Here is a 13174-nt window from a genome sequence, read left to right as displayed (position 1 = left end):
CATGTCATCAGTGGTCAGATTTGGGAGGGGTCCAGAGAAAACTACGGAGTCCGACATCGTTTTTGCATATTCACACACCGAGGCAATATTAATTTTAGTGACCTCCGATTGGCGTAACCGGGTGTCATTGCCGCCGACATGAATAACAATCTTACCGAATCTACGTTTAGCTTTAGCCAGCAGTTTTAAATTTGATTCAATGTCGCCCGCTCTGGCCCCAGGGATACATTTGACTATGGCTGCTGTCGTTGCTAACTTCAGCTGCCAATAACCAGAGTTTTATCCTCAGCGGGTGTGTCGCTGAGTGGGGAAAAGCGGTTGGAAACGTGAACAGGCTGGTGGTGAGCCATGGGCTTTGTTTTGGAGCTGTGCTTCTGGCGAACCGTAACCCAACCTCCCGGCTGAACGGGAGTTACCGGAGGACTGCTAGCAGAGGCTAAGGCTATGCTATGGCGCTCCGCACCGGCTACAGGGGGCTGGCTAACTACCGCAGCTACTGAATGGTTTTCCATGGTGTGGAGCCGCGCTTCTAATTCACTAAGCCTCGCCTCCAACGCAGCAAATAAGCTACACTTATTACAATTACCACTGTCGCTAAAGGAGGCAGAGGCATAACTGAACATTTGGCACACCGAGCAATAAAGAGCAGAGGGAGAAGCCATCGCTAACTGTAGAGCTAATGTAGCTACCAAGGCTAGTAACGTGCAAACAACAGTTAAGAGATTAGCGAGAAAGTCGTAGAAAGGAGGAGAGCTATAAGTGCTTAAACAGAACCAGTGTGGGTTAAGACTTGAAGTAGACGTTAAAGCAACTGAAGTGAGAAAGCAGAAAGCAGGCTAGAAGAATTCACCAGAGCAGTGCAGAGACGCTGTCACAGAAACACCGGAAATGACACAACTCGCTTACCGCAATAGGTCAGTACGTCAGAGATCTGATACTCGCGATACCTTTCGATACCATGATGAAAAAAACCTGGCGATACTCATTTTTTGAAAAACTGGAAGAACCGATACCAGCGTAAGAAACGGCGCTATGACTCTTCCGGAACTGATGGGGGCAGTATACGCCATAGCGTTACAGTCCATACCTACATTCAGAGCGAGGGGGTGACGAGGAAGAGGAGAGAACAGGTACCTGCTAAAGCCCACATTCAGAACCAGTCACGGCCGCACTTGCTTTTAACTTGTTCCGAATTGCTTCTGAACCGTCTGTGCTTCGTGCGGAGCTTTGACCGGACTCCGCACATCTCCCTCTCTCCCCCAGCCCCTCCCCTGGGAGAGAGTCCGGTGGTCTCCTATGAGCCCAGCCTTCGAGACGTGCAACACTCCGTTAAATGTCATTCAGTTCATCAAAAATATCCCAATTAAAATCAGTAGCATAATAAGCAGATATGTTCCATGTTATTTTGTTTAATTTCAACAACACAGAGAACAGCTTGGACAAGGTGCGTGTGAGCTAACGATCAGGGATTTCACTCTTTCACTCCACAACTGCACCACGGACGTCAAAAAAACGCTGTTTGCACCGGGACAGGACAAACAACAGTGAAATTTCACACATTCTTGTGGTTGGCTGAAACGCTATCAGCGCAATTTAAATAGTAAATATTTAAATAGTTTATTGAGTTTATTGCAGATGTTGATCAATGATTTTTACAACAAAAAATAGGTAAAGAGGAAAAGAGAAAAAGAAAAAAAATATAAGTAATATCAATCTGTTGATAGAAATGTTATTTTATATGCAAATATTTTAATAAAGTATTTCTTGTACGTGGAATCTTAGGATTTTATTTATTTATTTTTTTTACCGTGGTATTGACTTTGGTATCGAGTATCATGTAATTTTACTAGTATCTGCACCGACTACTGAGTTTTTGGTATTGTGACATCCCTAATACAATCCCAGCCATGCTGGTGCAGTTCGCCATCAGTATAGAGTTGTTTGACTTGTTTATAATTGCCCACATCTTGTGTAGCTCCGCTTTGTGTCCTTGCCGCTGGCTCGGCAGCATGTCGAGCAGTAATACACACACATCCTCTGACAAATCTTGGTATTTACCATCCTGACTGCAAAGTAGAAAATTGTATGTCAAGAGATTTGTATGCCTTAAGTTTCTCTTTAGTATAGACACTGGGTTTTTCCACAAAGTATACGAAGATGTCCAGCCACTCTAACTTTGGCCATTTAGTTGGATCATTGACCCACTGACCCAACAGTGAGTACAGGTAAGGGAACTTCACTCCATTGGTTAGCTTGTTTAGTTTAGTTTAGTTTAGTTTATTGTTTATTTGACAGGGACATCGCACAATCAGCAAAATTTCACCAGATTTAGTCATCAGCTAATTCACATCTGTAGTCCCTGGGCAGACAGACAAAAAAACAAAATAAAAACATGACAATACATATGACAGAGTAAAACATGACAATACAAGACAGAATATAAAACATGACTATACAGGACTAAATATAAAACATGACAATACACTTGACAGAATAAAACATGAGAATGCAGGACAAAAATAAAAACATGACAATACTTCTAACACAGTACAACAACAACAGATAATCATGAGTTGAGACAAAATGACAGCACAACTATGCATGCATATGACACAATATGACAGCACATGACACAAAACAAAAAGTATATGAAGAACCAGATAAAGTGGTCGTGGTAAACAAAATGTCCATAGTAGATGGATATGGATAAAATTCATTTTAAAGAAAAAATATGGATAGATTCATTGTTGTAGAGAAAGGAAGAGAAAAAAAACATGCAATCCTGAGTTTTTGACAGTTATGTAAAGTACAATTTCAGCTTAGTAAATCTATATAGTATATTTTCAGCTTACTAAGATTTTATAATAATTACAAAGAAGTATGAAACAACAACAATATCATAAATACTGCATGTGCAAAATATTAACTAGTGCATACATGTTTGTGCAGATTTTAGCCAGAGCTTGAGGCGTTTTTTTAAATACAATAAAGCTACCTGAATCTTTTATAGCAGGGGGAAAGGAGTTCCACTTCCCCACAACTTTGATAGAAAATGCTGACTGACCAAAGGTTGTTTTTCTAAATTGGGTTGCCAAATCTCCCTTTGAAGAAGCTCTGGTCCTGAACCTACCGGCACTGCCACTACCAGAGGCCAGGAATGCTCTGAGAGGAGGGGATGCAAGACCATGAATAATTTTGAACAACAGGCATACATCTGAATAAAACAAAAAATTGTCAACCTGTCTTCTGCTGGCAAAGACTTAAAGTAGTCGGAGAAGGTATGCGGTTGATCCATGTTACTTAGTTGTAGATTTCAAAGCATTAACATAATCAGAGAAGGCGTCTGGATGATCCATATTCCTGTGATTCCATATTAATTTGGAGCTCACACCTACACCGCTACTGCAGAGGCATCCCTTTCTGCCACCAGTTTGGCTCCGCCCACAAAAAAACATAATTGCTGTTTACAAACATAAAAAGGGTCTATAAAGACTTCTGAGAAGAATGTAGCTTGTGTCCTATCAAGGTATAATGTGATATTCAAGTTGACGGTTATCATATAGTGTACATTTGCTTATCTAAGATATTAAAAAAATAATAAAATAAAGCAACTCGATGGAAAATCTCACCTTTATACTATTTATATTCAAAGGTGAGATTTTTGACGCATACTTTTATTAACAGATAAATTCAATAATACTGTGATACCATGAAAACACAATATTTTCTAAGACCGCAATCATACTGTGAAAATCTCATACTATTGCAATCCTAAATCTAATATTCTACTTGTATATTCACACAGCACTTTGAAAAAATTTGAACATCCACAACTCCCGCCTCCCTCCAAAGTCCCATCCTCCTTCTCCTGCAACTCCACCTCCCTCCAAAGGCCTACTCCCCCCTCCTCCATTACGTCCACATTACGTCTATGATAGACGTAGGCGTAGGCAAGGTAACATTAGATACATGGAAGAGGAGAGCAAGTGTAACGTTACAACCAAGACAGTAAAACGCAACCCCAGAGTTTTAAAACTCAACTGGAGTCAGTGATGACTGAGTTTTAGAATAAGGTTACAGTGCTAACGTTAGATAGTAGCATTAACGTTACTAGTAAGTGGAAACGCACAAGGAAGACAACATTAATGTTTCAGAGGCTACGCTACAGTAGGCTAACATTAGCCATTAGCAGCTGGATGCTGTGATGTCATAACGTTATGAACTGAACTGAACTGAACTTCTTTATTTGTCATTTTTATGCACAGCACAAAAACAAAATGACATTTCGCACACCCCAAGCAAAAAGAAACATAACGTTATGACAAAGAAAAGTGTAACATTTCCAGAAAGGTAAGTGTCGCTTTAAATGATTATTTCAGTGCTTATTGATACATATACTGTAGATCTGAGTAAGTCTTGGTTGGTTAATTATTTTATATACTGTATATGTATATAAAGGTTAGATCACCACATGATTCCCGAGCGTGGCACTGCTGCTGCTCACCACTCCCTCAGGGGATGGGTCAAATGCAGAGAACAAATTTCACACACTCAGGTGTGTGACAATCAGTGGGACTTTAACTTTTATGTATCCAGACATTTTATTTACACCTTACAGTTGATTATTATAACCTGTTGCTGTGCCTAATGGTAACTTATTTGTTACTGACAATACTGAATGTTCAAGACTTTCAATAAATCCTGCTGGAAAACAGTAAAGTTCTGGAAATAAACCCTGGCTTCTCATCTTCATTCCTCTGTCCTGACCGACACACCATCCTGCTTACTGTCAAATCCAAACGAAGTAGCCCTGATTAATTACCTCACAAACATCACTCTATTTTTGACTATGCCAATATTCTGAATTTGATATAGGTCATAGAAACACCACACTTCTTTGTAACTTTGCACATCCATTAGGATGTTCTCATTCGCTGTTCATGCATTTTCCTACTACAAGTAATGCACTAAAATTTGTACATATCCCACGTAATCATGAGCCATTTATTTGTGTATAACCCATACATCTGGGACAGCTGTGATCACATGACCAATGCCCTGACGGGATTAAAGGAGGAGGCAAGTTGAGGTGCTGGATAGGTCACAAAACACAGTATTTTCCACAGAAGAATGGTGCTCAGAACTGTGTGACTAATGTTTGAGCCATCTTAAAGTACGTTGTCACCATGTTTATTTTCCTTAAACTAACCACAGTAACTTTACATTCAGTACATAATGTCATTCCTGGGGTGATAATTTGTAGGAAAATATATGAACCATTGTTTATGCATTTTCATTGGATATCATATGAACTGTTGTACAAGAATATATTGCCTCCAGATCTCTTTCATTTTCAAACTTGTAGTCTTCAACCAATGATGTGACATCATTTGAGGGCATTCATCAAAATTCACACAGCTCCTTCTGGAGACACTAAAGGCTTTTTACAATATATGCAGTAGTACTACTTGATACCTAAAAACACATGCTGAGGTAGAAAAGCAGTGCACTCCTTCTTAAGAGCATTGCATTTTGATCAGGAGGAGGCCATGGCTACTGAGGTCAAATTTGAGTTAGCCGTCACCAGTCCATTTTTTGTGCATTCATGTAGCCATTTTTTTTGTCCAGCCACAAATCCATCTATCTATTTTTAACCATTTATCCAAGCCCGGGTCCCAGAGGCAGCAGACTGAGCTAAGGTACCCCATACGCCTCACTTCCCAGCAACGCTTTCCAGCTCCTCCTGGAGGATCCCAAAGCATATCCAGGCCAGATGATATATTTAATCCCTGTGTTCTGGGTCTACCCCAGGGACCCCATCAGTTGGACGTGCCCTGAACACCCCTAACGAGAGGCGCCCAGGAGGCCTCCTGATCAGATGTTGAACCACCTCAACTGGCTCCTTTCGACATGAAGAAGCAGCAGCTCTACTCCGAGTTCTCTCCAGATGTCTCAGCTCCTAACCCTGTCTCTAAGGCTGAGCCCAGCCACCATTCAAAGGAAACTCCTCATCATCTGCGATCTCATTCTTTCGGTTACTACCCAAAGCTCATGACCATAGGTGAGGGCTGGGACGTAGATGGATCAGTAAATCAAAAGCTTTGCCTTCTGGCTCAGCTCTCTCTTCACCACGATGGTCTGGCACAGCGCTCACATCACTGCAGATACTGCACCCAAACCGCCGATCTATCTCACGCGTCATCCTACCCTCACAAATGAATACATAAATAAATAAATGATGAGCAATCTAGCAATTCTCCAAGTGTGAATTCAAACTGCCACTTTCATTGATGGATTACCAATAAAGAAGCAAGTTAATTTTAGTCAGGGGTTTTCCCAACTCATTCACAGCTACATGACCTAACAGTCAAGTGCCTCAGGAAAGCTTAAAACAATCTGTAGGCAGTGTATTATCAAACAGTAATATCCCACTTGTCTTGATTAAATTTGGAAATGAAAGAAACCATTCACTCATAAACATGATTCTAGCAGCTGGCTGAGACTCCAGGAGATCACTGCTCTCAGCCAAACATTGGTCTGATACATAACCCCTGGATAACCACAAGGTGACATTTATACACATTGGTTTTTGTACAGATAAAGCAAGAAAAATAGAATGTAAGCTTATTGGGCAGAATCCTGAATACGGTATTTATGTGCCATACTCAACCTGATCTCACAGAAATACATGAAACGACCATGACCTCTTAACAACGCATTCCGTGGTGGCAGCATGTAATGGGTTGAAATTACGTGCTGGTACCACGGAAACAATGTCAATGTAAAGTCAATTAGGATACTTTTTCGTGGTGTCCACACGGATTCCCTGATTCAATAACGTCACGTCAACCTCATTTTCCTCAATGATGTATTTAACATTCCTGTATACACACAAAAACATGGAAGTGTCCTTGATAACTCAACAATATGACAGGTTAATGTCAAGGCCATAAAATAAATTAAATGTATTTTGCCAGCTTTTGATAGCGTAGGGCTTTAAGAGCATTGTGCTGTGGGCGGATGGGACGCATTCCACTACTGTTTTGTAGCTACTGTCTGCCTTGTGTGGGCATCATTCCATTTCAGATTGCTGTCCATCTGCTGTTACCGAATCCAAACGCCATTAATAAATAAATAAATAAGAAGAAAAAAATACAGCTGAGCACGGAAGAACCAGAGAGGAAACACCATCACATGGAGCCGTCCGCATTGGGAGGCCGCCACCACGGCAACCTGGCCACCCTCCACTCCACCAGGGAGAGCGGACCCCAAGCCAGCACCACAGAACCAGCGCCCCCCGCCCCCCGGCGCACACACTCCCACTGAGGAGCGTGTGTATGATCTAGGCCGAACATAAAATAAATTTGTTATTAAATTAAAACATATAGCCCACAGTAGATAAAAGTAGAACATGCTAAAAGTAAATACAATAATACGCTAAATAGTATCTAAGCAATAATAAATAGTGTCTAAACAATAATAAATTGTATCTAAGTTATCTATTAGGCTACCATTCCACTTTGAAAATTTTAAAATTTCAATATAATTTTAATATTATTTTTGCTTATTTCATTATTGTTATTATTGGTTTACTTTTTAGTAGTATTGTATTGTCTGAGGATGACTCATTTTAGTAACTATCTACAGTAAAAAAGAAAAAAACAAGCAAAGAAACAAACAAAAATCATTTTATACACTGGGCCTTCAAAGTGCTCTCTGAAACTACACCTGGCATGGCTTGTGTACAAAAATGAAAAAATCAAAACTTTGTCATAGAGCTAAACCAAATACATCATTGGAAAGGTCTCAATCTGGAGAGTAACATATGTCAGTATGAAGATTCTGCATGGCTCCTGCTTTCAGCCATTCACCTTTGAACAATGACCTCAGTGCATGTTTGAGGGCTTATAACTCAACAACAAAAGGGGGTACATGGGACCAACTGTTATGGAGAGCTCTTGACCTCAACTATCATGTGAGTGTAGTAAACAACTGGGGGTGCTGTCAGATATGGGTGAAATATGGATAAAATTAGAAATTAGATATTTAAAATCTGATTACACAAGTGTGTTTACCATCCCCTTAAAGTCCTCTGGTTGGGTCCATGTCATTGGTCCGCCAGCCCATTGGTTCGACAGCCCATTAGTCCGACTGTCCGCGCTGCTGAACGGCTCGCGGCGGGCGTATGGTGTGCCGCGACCGGCTCTGGGTCAGCTGGGAAAGGCTTGAGGCGAAGCAGGCTCACGGCTTATGTGTTTGTCACTTTCTTTTTCATTGTAACCCACACCATGATCTTTTCCTGACCCTAACCAAGTGGTTTTTGTGCCTAAACCTAACCAGACCTTAACCACAGAGCATCATGATGATTTCGGAACGGACTTCGGAACAATGGGATGTTGAACCAATGGGCTGTCAGACCAATGGGCAGTTCCCCTCTGGTTTACACGTATTGAATGTTGTCGGCTCATGTTGCCTGCCGGAATGTGCACGCTGTGAGCTGCCCTCCCCCCTCCAACGCCAGTGATTTAGCATAACTATGCCCTAACCTTTTGTTTGTGTTTGCGTACTGGGTTATTTGGAATGCGGGGAGAGAGAGAAGACATTTCTACACTGAGTCTTTTAAGGCTATATGGAGTTTTTCGATGATTTTGTGATTTTTCGTTTCGTAGCTTTACTAACTTAACTATTCTGATATTGTAAAATAAACACATTTAATTTTTGAAGTGACGTGTCGAGAAGTTCTTGAATGTGTGTTGTCCCTGGCTTTCATGGATAAAAAGCCGACACACTAACATACAGCAGGAATTCACTGAATTAATTTTTATGTTGGATGAAAAGGATTGCAAATGGATGTAAAAGCAGTTTGCATAAACCACCAAAGATAATGACAGATGTAGAAGGAGGTAACCTTTTAATCACTGGAATTTTTGAACAATGCAAGCCAAGTACCCTTATTGTTTCAACAGGTGTGCTCACAAATGGCATTACAGGCATTTTGAGTGAGCAATTGAACACTCAATCGTTGCTACATTGTGACTCATCTAAACAAGTTCCCTCTGTATAGAGTGCCGAAGTCACGTCCTGTATACACACAAAAACACGAAAGTGTTCTTGATATTAAAACGGCAAATATATTCCTCTGTTATAATTTCCCACCGTAATAATAATAATAATAATAATAATAATAATAATAACATCATAGGTCGGCCTTACTAGACATTTGATATAATCAGTAGATCTATCTTTTACGACTCTATTTTACAACAAGCCACAAAAAACCTACCATCCCAAAAACGCCGTTTTTAGAGTACTATCGAAAATATCTGAAATTTGCCAACATCCTTGCTTTTTTTCTTAACATAGTTCATCTAGGTGCAGTGTAATAACTAGTTTGGCTTTACTAGATATTAGATATATTCAGTAGATGTATCTTTTTACAACCCTATTTAGAGCCCTACTTTGCAAATCAGAAGAACTACAACTATGTTGCTGATATGTATCAAACTGCATGGTGCGGTCCCAGGGAATTGTAGTTTTTAAAAAATATACTGTAGGTGTTTTTCCTAGATTTGGAAGTTGTAAATACTGAATTGAGAGTACACTGTGGACTTTAAGAGGATGGTAAACACACTTGTGTAATCAGATTTTAAATATCTAATTTCTAAATCGGTGAAAATTAATTTTATCCATATTTTACCCATATCTGACAGCACCCCCAGTTGTTGACTACACTCACATGATAGTTGAGGTCAAGAGCTCTCTATAACAGTTGGTCCCATGTCTGTACCCCCTTTTGTTGCTGAGTTATAAGCCCTCAAACATGCACTGAGGTCAAGGTTCAAAGGTCAATGGCTGAAAGCAGGAGCCATGTAGAATCTTCATACTGACATATGTTACTCTCCAGGTTGAGACCTTTCCAATGATGTATTTGGTTTAGCTCTACGACAAAGTTTAGATTTTTTCATTTTTTGGACACAAGCCATGCCAGGTGTAGTTTCAGAGAGCACTTTGAAGGCCCAGTGTATAAAATGAGTTTTGTTTGTTTCTTTGCTTGTTTTTTTCTTTTTTACTGTAGATAGTTACTAAAATGAGTCATCCTCAGACAATACAATACTACTAAAAAGTAAACCAATAATAACAATAATGAAATAAGCAAAAACAATATTAAAATTACATTGAAATTTTAAAATCTATTTACAGAGTGGAATGGTAGCCTAATAGATAACTTAGATACAATTTATTGTTGTTTAGACACTTTATTATTGCTTAGATACTATTTAGCCTATTATTGTATTTACTTTTTAGCATGCTCTACTTTTATATCTACTGTAGGCTTTATGTTTTAATTTATTTAATAACGAATTTATTTTATGTTAGGCCTACATCTTAATATTTTATGTCATTTATCATAGTTTAGTTCTTAACTCCAGTGTTTCCGCAGTGGGAGCCGCGGCCGCTGGTTCTGTGGCGCTGGCTTGGGGTCCGCTTTCCCCTGGTGGAGTGGAGGGTCGCCGGTTTGCCGGGGGCGGACGGCTCCATGCGATGGTGTTTCCTCTCTGGTTCTTCCGTGCTCAGCCGTATTTTTTTCTTCTTATTTATTTATTTATTAGTGCCGTTTGGATTCGGTTACGGCAGACGGACGGCAATCTGAAATGGAATGAAGCATACAGACGGCAGACAGCAGCTACAATACAGTAGTGGAATGCGCCCCATCCGCCCACAGCACAATGCTCTTAAAGCCCTACGCTATCTGCTGGCACAATACATTTAATTTATTTTATGGCCTTGACATTAACCTGTCATATTGTTGAGTTATCAAGGACACTTCCGTGTTTTTGTGTGTATACAGGAATGTTAAAGATATCATTGAGGAAAACGAGGTTGACGTGATGTTATTGAATCAGGGAATCCGTGTGGACACCACGAAAAAGGATCCTAATTGACTTTACATTGGCATTGTTTCCATGGTACCGGCATGTAATTTTAACTCATTACATGCTGCCACCACGGAATGCGTTGTTAAGAGGTCATGGTCATTTCATGTATTTCTGTGAGATCAGGTTGTTTCACCTTGTGAGTGAGTGAGTGTGTGTGTGTCATCGTGGCAAAGTGTGGTCCACGGCTGCCTTTTACGCACAGAACATAACTATTATGCCATGTCTTAGTGGGACCGTCCAGTGATTTCAGGCTTTTAAATTCCTGTATAGTAACTAATGCCGAAAACTAAGTAGTGAACCAACTGCATGTAGGTGCAGGGTGGCAACGTGTCTCCCTGCTCCAGCTGCAGGTAGCTCGTACGGATTGATGTTATTTATTTCTTGGATCTTCTCCAAATACCTCAGTTTGAATCATGGTAACACGGCAAAAAAGTCACACAAAGCACGGTAAATGAGATGGAGTTTAATTACACTGGGGTAGCCTAATTAACGGGAAACACAGGGACAAGTAGGTTCTGAAAGATAAAAAGAGAGCGTCCTCTTGGCTTTTCACATGTAATATTATTTTAAAAAATATGGGTTGCATACAGTAGTTGTAATTCGACCTAGTCATAAAATGCTACTAGGCTAAATAGTGGCTCCGTGGAGCCATGGACCAGCTGATAAGCCGTCTTTCCCAAATCTGCAGATATTACAGTATTTTGGTGATAATCACTGCTCCTCCCCGTGGACAAATGAAGCATTGCAACTGGTTTTCACACAGGTCTCTAGGGGTGTTACAAGTCAGGGCTGCATTTCCTACATCATCGCGGGGGATTAAATTAACTCCACGGAGCAGGCGGCAGGCTTGCACAGAGCCGTCATGGATCTGCCACGGACCTGCCGCGGACCTGCCGAGGTTCAGTCATGGAAACGGGGGAACTTTTGAGTGGCTCCTACTGTAGATAGATAGATAGATAGACCGCTCTTAAAATAGATTGCTCATCCATGAGTGTGTTACATTATCATGCACAGGCTTACAGTGGAGTAAGACAGTGATGCTGCATTCTTCCAAAATATTTGAATCTGTGCATATTAGACACACTCTAAGCATTGATTAGTTGAATAGATTGTTGCAATATATGACTAAACATGTGCGCGTTTAGTATGATATTTGCCTGGATAATATTACATACTCTGTCATCTCAGTTGGCTCAGGCCATATGTAAGCTAATAATGAGATGTGTCAACACAAAAATTACTGTCTATGTTGAAAGTATCTGCTGGAGTATTGTGAAATGATCATAGCAGTATTTGTGATGAATTGATAATTCCTCTGCAGCTTCATGTACTAAAGTCTTGTGGAATTAATCAGCAATTTTACAGAGGAAGCTCATCAGTTTAAATTGTGATGGTGGGTTGGGTTGTGTGGCTGCTTTCTTTGCAGATACTGAAGGTGGGCATGGAAGAGAGTCATCAGCAGAATGGCAACACCTAAAATTCATCAGCAACAATATACTACAGTGGGGTATATTAAAGGATCTTGTGTGCCATAGAGCTCCATTGTTGTTAAAATCACATAAGCCCCACTGTTGATATACCTTCATTACCATAAACACACACACACACACACACACACACACACTGTAGTTTATTTTGACTCAATCCCACATACACTTTCCTGCAGCTGTGGATTACTTTAGCTGAAAATAGTCCCAAACAAATGCAGTATTTCCTGATTAAGTAATGGCTGACAAAAACTACAGTGCCCAGCTGTTTCAGGAAATAACTGAAAGTTTGGAAAGTCTTCAGAAGGAGCGAATGGGCTTGGAGCTGAGAGCCACAGACGGTATTGAGATGGTTTGGCACATTGTTGGTTTTCGAAAATAATGCTAATTGCTTTTTACAGAAGTGCAATCAAAAAACATGTATTTTAGGTTGGCAGAATGGCCTTATTACCCCAAATGTCATGGGGTTGTCAAGCTATTGAAGTGAGGCTAATGACTCATTAGTAACACCCACGGTTAACACCCAGTTACATCTGGCCCGATAAAATAGATGCTCTTTAAATGTCATATTGCAGAACAGTTATATGGATATAAAGAAATGAAGTGACGTAAAATCTAAGAACTGCTCATATAATTAAGTTGTGTTTAAAAAAGCCATCCAAAAGGTGAAATGAATTAGCAAGTTACCATTTGCTTTACTGAGACTTAACTGCGTGTTCAACACCTGGCACATGCATTTTCCTTTATGAT

General features: G+C 40.2%; 1 protein-coding gene across 1 annotated transcript in view; it reads right to left on the bottom strand.

The window, feature by feature from the left end:
* Window positions 1–13174, bottom strand: part of ntrk3a (neurotrophic tyrosine kinase, receptor, type 3a) — a 550968-nt gene that overhangs the window by 286395 nt on the left and 251399 nt on the right. The window lies entirely within an intron of this gene.

The sequence above is a fragment of the Epinephelus moara genome, chromosome 20 (genome assembly GCF_006386435.1).
Source record: "Epinephelus moara isolate mb chromosome 20, YSFRI_EMoa_1.0, whole genome shotgun sequence".
NCBI classification, from domain to species: Eukaryota; Metazoa; Chordata; class Actinopteri; order Perciformes; family Serranidae; genus Epinephelus; species Epinephelus moara.
Note: the sequence above shows the minus strand (reverse complement) of the source record. Positions and strands in the feature narration are given on the sequence as shown.